This window comes from Oncorhynchus clarkii, chromosome 18, assembly GCF_045791955.1.
Source record: "Oncorhynchus clarkii lewisi isolate Uvic-CL-2024 chromosome 18, UVic_Ocla_1.0, whole genome shotgun sequence".
Lineage (NCBI taxonomy): Eukaryota > Metazoa > Chordata > Actinopteri > Salmoniformes > Salmonidae > Oncorhynchus > Oncorhynchus clarkii.
Window position 1 is genome coordinate 73,070,317 of NC_092164.1, and position 12,963 is coordinate 73,083,279.

Genomic DNA, 12,963 nt, shown 5'->3' on the forward strand with positions numbered 1-12,963 from the left:
TATAATTCATGATACAGTTACAATGCATTTGAAGACTTGTCTTATATTCATATACCCTATTTTAGTTCTGAGCATGTCACATATATGATAGGCAATCAGTGAAAGGCAAACCCCTACAGTACAACAGAGACCCAACAGTAGACTATGGGTACAGTACAACAGTAGACTATGGGTACAGTACAACAGTAGACTATGGGTACAGTACAACAGTAGACTATGGGTACAGTACAACAGTAGACTATGGGTACAGTACAACAGTAGACTATGGGTACAGTATAACAGAGACCCAATAGTAGACTATGGGTACAGTACAACAGTAGACTATGGGTACAGTATAACAGAGACCCAATAGTAGACTATGGGTACAGTACAACAGTAGACTATGGGTACAGTATAACAGGGACCCAACAGTAGACTATGGGTACAGTACAACAGTAGACTATGGGTACAGTATAACAGGGACCCAACAGTAGACTATGGGTACAGTACAACAGTAGACTATGGGTACAGTACAACAGTAGACTATGGGTACAGTACAACAGAGACCCAACAGTAGACTATGGGTACAGTATAACAGAGACCCAATAGTAGACTATGGGTACAGTATAACAGTAGACTATGGGTACAGTACAACAGTAGACTATGGGTACAGTATAACAGTAGACTATGGGTACAGTACAACAGTAGACTATGGGTACAGTATAACAGTAGACTATGGGTACAGTACAACAGAGACCCAATAGTAGACTATGGGTACAGTACAACAGTAGACTATGGGTACAGTACAACAGTAGACAATGGGTACAGTATAACAGTAGACTATGGGTACAGTACAACAGTAGACTATGGGTACAGTACAACAGTAGACTATGGGTACAGTACAACAGTAGACTATGGGTACAGTATAACAGGAGACTATGGGTACAGTATAACAGTAGACTATGGGTACAGTATAACAGTAGACTATGGGTACAGTACAACAGTAGACTATGGGTACAGTATAACAGTAGACTATGGGTACAGTACAACAGTAGACTATGGGTACAGTACAACAGAGACCCAACAGTAGACTATGGGTACAGTATAACAGTAGACTATGGGTACAGTACAACAGTAGACTATGGGTACAGTACAACAGTAGACTATGGGTACAGTACAACAGTAGACTATGGGTACAGTACAACAGTAGACTATGGGTACAGTATAACAGTAGACTATGGGTACAGTATAACAGTAGACTATGGGTACAGTACAACAGTAGACTATGGGTACAGTACAACAGTAGACTATGGGTACAGTACAACAGTAGACTATGGGTACAGTACAACAGTAGACTATGGGTACAGTACAACAGTAGACTATGGGTACAATACAACAGTAGACTATGGGTACAGTATAACAGTAGACTATGGGTACAGTACAACAGTAGACTATGGGTACAGTACAACAGTAGACTATGGGTACAGTATAACAGTAAACTATGGGTACAGTACAACAGAGACCCAACAGTAGACTATGGGTACAGTATAACAGGGACCCAACAGTAGACTATGGGTACAGTACAACAGTAGACTATGGGTACAGTATAACAGTAGACTATGGGTACAGTATAACAGTAGACTATGGGTACAGTACAACAGTAGACTATGGGTACAGTATAACAGTAGACTATGGGTACAGTACAACAGTAGACTATGGGTACAGTATAACAGGGACCCAACAGTAGACTATGGGTACAGTACAACAGTAGACTATGGGTACAGTATAACAGTAGACTATGGGTACAGTATAACAGTAGACTATGGGTACAGTACAACAGAGACCCAACAGTAGACTATGGGTACAGTACAACAGAGACCCAATAGTAGACTATGGGTACAGTACAACAGTAGACTATGGGTACAGTATAACAGGGACCCAACAGTAGACTATGGGTACAGTACAACAGTAGACTATGGGTACAGTACAACAGTAGACTATGGGTACAGTACAACAGTAGACTATGGGTACAGTACAACAGCAGACTTTGGGTACAGTACAACAGAGACCCAATAGTAGACTATGGGTACAGTATAACAGTAGACTATGGGTACAATACAACAGTAGACTATGGGTACAGTACAACAGAGACCCAATAGTAGACTATGGGTACAGTATAACAGTAGACTATGGGTACAGTACAACAGTAGACTATGGGTACAGTATAACAGTAGACTATGGGTACAGTACAACAGTAGACTATGGGTACAGTACAACAGTAGACTATGGGTACAGTACAACAGAGACCCAATAGTAGACTATGGGTACAGTACAACAGTAGACTATGGGTACAGTACAACAGAGACCCAACAGTAGACTATGGGTACAGTACAACAGTAGACTATGGGTACAGTATAACAGTAGACTATGGGTACAGTACAACTGAGACCCAACAGTAGACTATGGGTACAGTATAACAGTAGACTATGGGTACAGTACAACTGAGACCCAATAGTAGACTATGGGTACAGTACAAGAGTAGACTATGGGTACAGTATAACAGTAGACTATGGGTACAGTACAACAGAGACCCAACAGTAGACTATGGGTACAGTATAACAGTAGACTATGGGTACAGTACAACTGAGACCCAATAGTAGACTATGGGTACAGTACAACAGTAGACTATGGGTACAGTACAACAGTAGACTATGGGTACAGTACAACAGTAGACTATGGGTACAGTACAACAGAGACCCAATAGTAGACTATGGGTACAGTACAACAGTAGACTATGGGTACAGTACAACAGAGACCCAACAGTAGACTATGGGTACAGTACAACAGTAGACTATGGGTACAGTATAACAGTAGACTATGGGTACAGTACAACTGAGACCCAACAGTAGACTATGGGTACAGTATAACAGTAGACTATGGGTACAGTACAACTGAGACCCAATAGTAGACTATGGGTACAGTACAACAGTAGACTATGGGTACAGTATAACAGTAGACTATGGGTACAGTACAACAGAGACCCAACAGTAGACTATGGGTACAGTATAACAGTAGACTATGGGTACAGTACAACTGAGACCCAATAGTAGACTATGGGTACAGTACAACAGTAGACTATGGGTACAGTACAACAGTAGACTATGGGTACAGTACAACAGTAGACTATGGGTACAGTACAACAGAGACCCAATAGTAGACTATGGGTACAGTACAACAGTAGACTATGGGTACAGTACAACAGTAGACTATGGGTACAGTATAACAGTAGACTATGGGTACAGTACAACTGAGACCCAATAGTAGACTATGGGTACAGTACAACAGTAGACTATGGGTACAGTATAACAGTAGACTATGGGTACAGTACAACAGAGACCCAACAGTAGACTATGGGTACAGTACAACAGAGACCCAATAGTAGACTATGGGTACAGTACAACAGTAGACTATGGGTACAGTATAACAGTAGACTATGGGTACAGTACAACAGAGACCCAACAGTAGACTATGGGTACAGTACAACAGTAGACTATGGGTACAGTACAACAGTAGACTATGGGTACAGTACAACAGTAGACTATGGGTACAGTACAACAGTAGACTATGGGTACAGTACAACAGTAGACTATGGGTACAGTACAACAGTAGACTATGGGTACAGTACAACAGTAGACTATGGGTACAGTATAACAGTAGACTATGGGTACAGTACAACAGAGACCCAACAGTAGACTATGGGTACAGTACAACAGAGACCCAATAGTAGACTATGGGTACAGTACAACAGTAGACTATGGGTACAGTATAACAGTAGGCTATGGGTACAGTACAACAGAGACCCAACAGTAGACTATGGGTACAGTACAACAGTAGACTATGGGTACAGTACAACAGTAGACTATGGGTACAGTACAACAGAGACCCAATAGCAGACTATGGGTACAGTACAACAGAGACCCAATAGTAGACTATGGGTACAGTACAACAGTAGACTATGGGTACAGTATAACAGTAGACTATGGGTACAGTACAACAGAGACCCAACAGTAGACTATGGGTACAGTACAACAGTAGACTATGGGTACAGTATAACAGTAGACTATGGGTACAGTACAACAGCAGACTATGGGTACAGTACAACAGAGACCCAACAGTAGACTATGGGTACAGTATAACAGTAGACTATGGGTACAGTACAACTGAGACCCAATAGTAGACTATGGGTACAGTACAACAGTAGACTATGGGTACAGTACAACAGTAGACTATGGGTACAGTACAACAGTAGACTATGGGTACAGTACAACAGAGACCCAATAGTAGACTATGGGTACAGTACAACAGTAGACTATGGGTACAGTACAACAGAGACCCAACAGTAGACTATGGGTACAGTACAACAGTAGACTATGGGTACAGTATAACAGTAGACTATGGGTACAGTACAACTGAGACCCAACAGTAGACTATGGGTACAGTATAACAGTAGACTATGGGTACAGTACAACTGAGACCCAATAGTAGACTATGGGTACAGTACAACAGTAGACTATGGGTACAGTATAACAGTAGACTATGGGTACAGTACAACAGAGACCCAACAGTAGACTATGGGTACAGTATAACAGTAGACTATGGGTACAGTACAACTGAGACCCAATAGTAGACTATGGGTACAGTACAACAGTAGACTATGGGTACAGTACAACAGTAGACTATGGGTACAGTACAACAGTAGACTATGGGTACAGTACAACAGAGACCCAATAGTAGACTATGGGTACAGTACAACAGTAGACTATGGGTACAGTACAACAGTAGACTATGGGTACAGTATAACAGTAGACTATGGGTACAGTACAACTGAGACCCAATAGTAGACTATGGGTACAGTACAACAGTAGACTATGGGTACAGTATAACAGTAGACTATGGGTACAGTACAACAGAGACCCAACAGTAGACTATGGGTACAGTACAACAGAGACCCAATAGTAGACTATGGGTACAGTACAACAGTAGACTATGGGTACAGTATAACAGTAGACTATGGGTACAGTACAACAGAGACCCAACAGTAGACTATGGGTACAGTACAACAGTAGACTATGGGTACAGTACAACAGTAGACTATGGGTACAGTACAACAGTAGACTATGGGTACAGTACAACAGTAGACTATGGGTACAGTACAACAGTAGACTATGGGTACAGTACAACAGTAGACTATGGGTACAGTACAACAGTAGACTATGGGTACAGTATAACAGTAGACTATGGGTACAGTACAACAGAGACCCAACAGTAGACTATGGGTACAGTACAACAGAGACCCAATAGTAGACTATGGGTACAGTACAACAGTAGACTATGGGTACAGTATAACAGTAGGCTATGGGTACAGTACAACAGAGACCCAACAGTAGACTATGGGTACAGTACAACAGTAGACTATGGGTACAGTACAACAGTAGACTATGGGTACAGTACAACAGAGACCCAATAGCAGACTATGGGTACAGTACAACAGAGACCCAATAGTAGACTATGGGTACAGTACAACAGTAGACTATGGGTACAGTATAACAGTAGACTATGGGTACAGTACAACAGAGACCCAACAGTAGACTATGGGTACAGTACAACAGTAGACTATGGGTACAGTATAACAGTAGACTATGGGTACAGTACAACAGCAGACTATGGGTACAGTACAACAGAGACCCAATAGTAGACTATGGGTACAGTACAACAGTAGACTATGGGTACAGTACAACAGAGACCCAATAGTAGACTATGGGTACAGTATAACAGTAGACTATGGGTACAGTACAACAGAGACCCAATAGTAGACTATGGGTACAGTACAACAGTAGACTATGGGTACAGTACAACAGAGACCCAACAGTAGACTATGGGTACAGTATAACAGTAGACTATGGGTACAGTACAACAGAGACCCAATATTTGACTATGGGTACAGTACAACAGTAGACTATGGGTACAGTACAACAGTAGACTATGGGTACAGTATAACAGAGACCCAACAGTAGACTATGGGTACAGTACAACAGAGACCCAATAGTAGACTATGGGTACAGTACAACAGTAGACTATGGGTACAGTACAACAGTAGACTATGGGTACAGTACAACAGTAGACTATGGGTACAGTACAACAGTAGACTATGGGTACAATACAACAGTAGACTATGGGTACAGTACAACAGAGACCCAACAGTAGACTATGGGTACAGTACAACAGTAGACTATGGGTACAGTACAACAGTAGACTATGGGTACAGTATAACAGTAGACTATGGGTACAGTATAACAGTAGACTATGGGTACAGTACAACAGAGTACAGGACAGTACATATAGCATAGGACAGAGTACAGGACAGTACATATAGCATAGGGCAGTGACTAATATAATATTGAGAATGATGGCTAATATTTCCCTGTATTTGTGCCAACAATGTTCCAGACAAGCAAGACATTTCAGTGAAAGGCACAGTCCAAACTGATATTTATCACCGAAGACAAAAAACAAGGACCCAACCAGACTGGGTGGGACACAGGACAGTGAATAACATAACAATCCAGAATGCTGCTATTTAATATTAATAGTACCCTATACTTGACTTGGCCCCTCCTCTAATTTGGGGTCCGGAAAGGGACTCCGGTGAACCACGCGCTCTCGTAGAGAACCGTGCTTGCCCTTTCAGTGAGCTAGAGAGAGAACGAGAGCGCTCAGACAGCGAGCTGCGGAGAAAAATAACGGACCAGCCACCGCGCTGGATCTCTCCTCCTTACCGACGCGGGGGGGGGGAACCAAACCGAGGAATACTGGTGTTTTATTCAAACGAAGAAACGGGTCTAAAACCTCGCTGAACAGACAAGGTAAGACCTTTTGCGTTTTAAAACAGACAGAGAGAAGAGCCCGAATGATCATATGGTTATAATATGGTTAAGATGCTTTTGGGAAACCGGGCCCAGGTTCTTTCACAAAAAAAAGGCTAGAGAGATGCTCCTTTTGCGTGAACCGAAACGCGGGATTCTGGCTTCCAAATGTCATGTTTTCTCAGTCTAAGTAACGCAATGTCTTCGTATAGAACGGCTTTTGTTACCTGCAGTGGTTCTGGGTCGATGTATTTATTGTCTAAGTATCCGTGTTCAAGGCAAGCCCTGCTCTGCACAGCAGCTTGGGCTCGGTCTCTCTGAAGCAGGCTTCGGGGCTGGTGTCAATAGGGCTCACAGCTGTGTCAACTTGACAGCTAAGGACCAAGTTGCGCCAAGTCTAGCTGTGCAACGGGGACAAATGTGATCTTTCTTTGCCACATGACGAGAAATACACACATCAAATTAACTCGACAAGAGAAAGAGTAGGCCAATCAAAATCAAAGAAACCAAACGCTCATCCCGTTCTGAGGGGAAACTGGCCCTCGGTCAGTAAGTCTTGGGACGAATGCCGTCCCATTGGTGCGGAAATATTAAATGACTGTGAAAGCGACCGTGTCACGAAGAGGAATAGTCTTATAGTTTCACGTTTACACCGAAATCGCTAGGGCTAATTAATCACATGGGAGCAAGTGTATCAGAGGCGAGGGACACCGATGTGATGATTCTGCTTGAAAGACTACCCTGGTAGGCTCTCTCTGTCTCATCCTCCCGGGATAGAGCGCCAGCACCTTATACTTTGTAACCAGCTGTTTTACTGCAGGTCGGCAGGCAGTTTCTATGACGGTTATCTCTCTCTCTATTTCTCTCTTTCTCTGTCTCTCTCTCTCTCTCTATTTCTCTCTTTCTCTGTCTCTCTCTCTCTATTTCTCTCTTTCTCTGCCTCTCTCTCTCTCTCTCTCTCTCTCTCTCTCTCTCTCTCTCTCGTTCTCTCTCTCTCTCTCTGTCTCTCTCTCTCTCTCTCTCGTTCTCTCTCTCTCTCTCTCTCTCTCTCTCTCTGACTCTCTCTGTCTCTGTCTCTCTCTCTCTGTCTCTCTCTGTCTCTCTCTCTCTTTGTCTCTCTCTCTCTCTCTCTCTCTCTCTCTCTCTCTCTCTGTCTCTCTTTGTCTCTCTCTCTCTCCCTCTCTTTATTTGTGTGTGTGCTGTGTGAACATCTGTATGCTCTCTCTCTGTCTCTCTTTGTCTCTCTCTCTCCCTGTGTGTGTGCTGTGTGAACATCTGTATGCTCTCTCTCTTTGTCTCTCTTTGTCTCTCTCTCTCTGTGTGTGTGTGCTGTGTGAACATCTGTATGCTCTCTCTCTCTGTTATCCACCACATCTGTGCATCCTTTCGTAAACCAAAAAGGAGACTAAATCCTCCAGTTTGTGTTGATTAATCAATTATGTTCTCGACACAAGTCAATTGGAGACAAAAGGGGTCCGTTGGATCGTCTAATGACGAGCACCAGTAGTAGTAACCACTAGTGTTTGATTTGCTGAGACCATGTTTTTTTGTTTTGCTTGGTTGACAGATTTCCCCCTCTTGATTCATTACTCATCTGCTCTGGGATGGAGGGGAGCATATGTCAGTGTCGTTTCAGACGAGGGAGGAAGATCATTGTTTTAATGAGCACGGCCCTTATAACTATTACAGCACATTGTATGACTGTCATTCATAGTCCATTCACCCACAGTTCAATGAAACATCGATAGGTTTAGGCTACTCCATGATACTCACATGTTCCCTATACCCATCATGAGGTTGCTACAACTTAGCCTATGAATGGCAGTTTACAATGTAGGTGCACACATGATGAGATAATCAAATGTGAGTAATCAAGGTGACAATACAACCTTGCAAACTCCTGTCTGCATCTAGCTGATCTAGGGTATAATCATTAGTCCAACAGTTGCAAATGAGAGTTTCTATCAAACAAATTCAGGTATGTTTAACCCCGTTCCGTGTGATTCTGTTTAAAAAAACGTTTTTTTTCTCAACAGAATTGGTGGAATGAATACACCCCTAATCACAAGCAAACACAGTTCACTTTCATAGCAGCCACATACAAACAACATGGTCATTTAACTTGTTGTGTAATTCCTTCTCCCATCTCCCAGTGTAAGCACAGTGTAAGCAGTTCAGCAAGCAGTTTAGCAGTTACACCGTCGGGCCCCGGTGGCCATAAATTATTAAAACCAAAAGCTTAGCTTTACTTGGAAGAGTTCCATTGTTGGAGAGCCATAGCCAGCTAGCTAACATGGCATCCCTCTCGTTTAGATAGTCATAGCCAGCTAGCTAACATAGCATCCCTCTCTGTTGGATAGTCATAGCCAGCTAGCTAACATGGCATCCCTCTCGTTTAGATAGCCATAGCCAGCTAGCTAACATAGCATCCCTCTCTGTTGGATAGTCATAGCCAGCTAGCTAACATGGCATCCCTCTCGTTTAGATAGCCATAGCCAGCTAGCTAACATAGCATCCCTCTCTGTTGGATAGTCATAGCCAGCTAGCTAACATGGCATCCCTCTCTATTGGATAGCCATAGCCAGCTAGCTAACATAGCATCCCTCTCTGTTGGATAGTCATAGCCAGCTAGCTAACATGGCATCCCTCTCTGTTGTAATAGCCATAGCCAGCTAGCTAACATAGCATCCCTCTCTGTTGGATAGCCATAGCCAGCTAGCTAACATAGCATCCCTCTCTGTTGGATATTCATAGCCAGCTAGCTAACATGGCATCCCTCTCTGTTGGATAGCCATAGCCAGCTAGCTAACATGGCATGCCTCTCTGTTGGATAGTCATAGCCAGCTAGCTAACATGGTATCCCTCTCTGTTGGATAGCCATAGCCAGCTAGCTAACATAGCATCCCTCTCTGTTTGTGCCGGGTGTTTGAGTAGCTAAACTAGCTAGCTGCATTAGCTAGCTAAGTGCCAGTGAAAAAAATACAGTGAAATCTCTCTCTCTCTCTCTCTCTCTCTCTAGCTTCTCCTTAATTTTTAAAGATATTTTCTTTCTCTCTCTTTGAGTCAACAATTCACCACATTTTATGCACTGCAGTGCTAGCTAGCTGTAGCTTATGCTTTCAGTACTAGATTAATTCTTTGATCTTTTGATTGGTTGGAAAACATGTCAGTTCATGCTGCAAGAGCTCTGATCGGTTGGAGGACGTCCTCCGGAAGTTGTCATAATTACTGTGCAAGTCTATGGAAGGGGTTGAGAACCGTAAGTCTCCTAGGTTTTGTATTGAAGTCAATGTACCCAGAGGAGGATGGAAGCCATCTGTCCTCCGGCTACACCATGGTGCTACCCTACAGAGTTCTGTTGAGGCTACTGAAGACCTTCATTGCAACACAGTGTGTTTTAATCAATTATTTGGTGACGTGAATATATTTCTGAGTTTTATCTGAACAGGACTTTTACTATTTTTATTTGATTGAAATTCACTGAGGAGGATGGTCCTCCCCTTCCTGTTCTGAGGAGCCTCCACTGGTGCGTGCTAACTCATGGATGATCACCAGCATAACACAGCGAGATACATTTCATTTAAACCGTTCCATTTCAACAGTAGTTGGTTTGCAGCTAGGCTCCTTCATGAATATAAATAACATTTAGCTTCCCAGTTTCAATGCTTCCCTGTCTCCCTGTCTGTATGCCAAATGGTACACTACCCTATAGGGCTCTGGTCAACAGTAGGGCAGTAGTAGTAGTAGTAGTATAGAAGGAATAAGGTTCCATTTGGAACGTGTTTTTAACATCCAAACATCGTTCATTGTGGTATATTCTATTCTATTCTATATTCTAGTGTGGTATATTCTATTCTATTCTATATTCTAGTGTGGTATATTATATTCTATATTCTATATTCTAGTGTGGTATATTCTATTCTATATTCTATATTCTATATTCTAGTGTGGTATATTCTATTCTATATTCTATATTCTATATTCTAGTGTGGTATATTCTATTCTATATTCTATATTCTATATTCTAGTGTGGTATATTATATTCTATATTCTATATTCTATATTCTAGTGTGGTATATTCTATTCTATATTCTATATTCTATATTCTAGTGTGGTATATTATATTCTATATTCTATATTCTATATTCTAGTGTGGTATATTCTATTCTATATTCTATATTCTATATTCTAGTGTGGTATATTCTATTCTATATTCTATATTCTATATTCTAGTGTGGTATATTCTATTCTATATTCTATATTCTATATTCTAGTGTGGTATATTCTATTCTATATTCTATATTCTATATTCCAGTGTGGTATATTCTATTCTATATTCTATATTCTCTATTCTATATTCTAGTGTGGTATATTCTATTCCATATTTTATATTCTAGTGTGGTATATTCTATTCTATTCTATATTCTATATAGATATTCTAGTTCTATTACCAATATATTAGTCAACTATTAGAATATAATATCCTAGGTATTGTATCATATATATCAATTCAAATTGTATTGGTCACATACACATGTTCAGCAGATGTTATTGCGGGTGTAGCGAAATGCTTGTGTTTCTATCTCCGACAGTGGAGTGATATATAACAAGTAATATCTAACAATTTCACAACAATACTGTCACGACTTCCGCCCGAAGTCGATGCCTCTCCTTGTTCGGGCAGTCTTCTAGCCATCGCCAATCCATTTTTCATTTTCCATTTGTTTTGTCTCGTTTTCCCCACACACCTGGTTCTCATTTCCCTCATTATGTGTTGGGTATTTAACCCTCTGTTTCCCCCATGTCTTTGTGTGGTATTGTTCATCTGTTTTCATGTTATGCGCACGTATGTCTGGTTGCGCTGGGTTATGTCAACCCGTATTGTATTTCGTGGTCATTGTGCCGTGTGCTTTTGATTTGCCTAAATAAAAAGCTCCGTTTGCTACCGAATATCTGCTATCCTGCGCCTTACTCCCTTGCAGCCATTTACACATACCTGACAATTACACACAATACACACAAATCTAAAGGAATGGAACTAAGAATATATAAATGTTTGGATGAGCAATGTCTGTGTGGCATAGAGTAAAATACAGTAGAATAGAATACAGCAGAATAGAATACAGTAGAATAGAATACAGCAGAATAGAATACAGTAGAATATAATACAGCAGAATATAATACAGTAGAATAGAATACAGTAGAATAGAATACAGTAGAATAGAATACAGTAGAATAAAATACAGTAGAGTAGTGTAATGCTCCGGGTGTCGTGGGTGTGGAGTCAAATGCAGGAGACAGAGAGTTCAATGCTGCGCGTCTTTTAATCGCACCAACGCACCACAGGGTGCTCACAAAAAGTTACGTTCCCACAACACAGGGAATCAAAATGTACAAGGGGAAACAATCCCGACCGGACACTAACACGTGCCTATACCACAGAGCCGAAGGTTTACATAGAAATAATCCCGCACAACAACCAGGCGGGCCGGCTGTCTAATAAAGACAAACTAATTAAACATTCACAGGTGCTACCACTCAACATACAAGGAGGGGGAGGAAAAACAATCAGTGGCAGCTAATAGGCCGGTGACGACGACCGCCGAGCGCCACCTGCCCGGGAAAGGGAAACACCCTCGGTCGGACTCGTGACAAGTAGAATACAGTAGAATAGAATACAGTAGAATAAAATACAGTAGAATAGAATACAGTAGAATAGAATACAGCATATGAAATGATTCATGCAAAATATGTAAACATTATTAAAGTGACCAGTGTTCCCTTATTGAAGTGGCCAGTGATTTCAAGTCTATGTATGCAGGGCGGCAGCCTCTCTGAGTAGAGATGGCTGTTTAGCAGTCTGATGGCCTTGAGATAGAAGCTGTTTCTCAATCTCTCGGTCCCAGCTTTGATGCACCTGTACTGACCTCGCCTTCTGGATGATAGCGGGGTGAACAGGCAGTGACTCGGGTGGTTGTTGTCAAAGATTATCTTTTTGACCTTCCTGTGATATCGGGTGGTGTAGGTGTCATGGTTAGGGTTGAGGGAAAGGAGGTAACCT

At 41.7% G+C, this 12,963-nt stretch overlaps 1 protein-coding gene across 1 annotated transcript in view; it reads left to right on the forward strand.

Moving 5' to 3' along the window:
• Nucleotides 1-6,764: 6,764 nt before the first annotated feature.
• Nucleotides 6,765-12,963, forward strand: part of LOC139372808 (disks large-associated protein 3-like) — a 315,407-nt gene continuing 309,208 nt past the window's right edge. Inside the window, 1 exon segment of the mRNA XM_071112612.1 lies at nt 6,765-6,902. The gene's annotated coding sequence lies outside the window, so the exon portion shown is untranslated.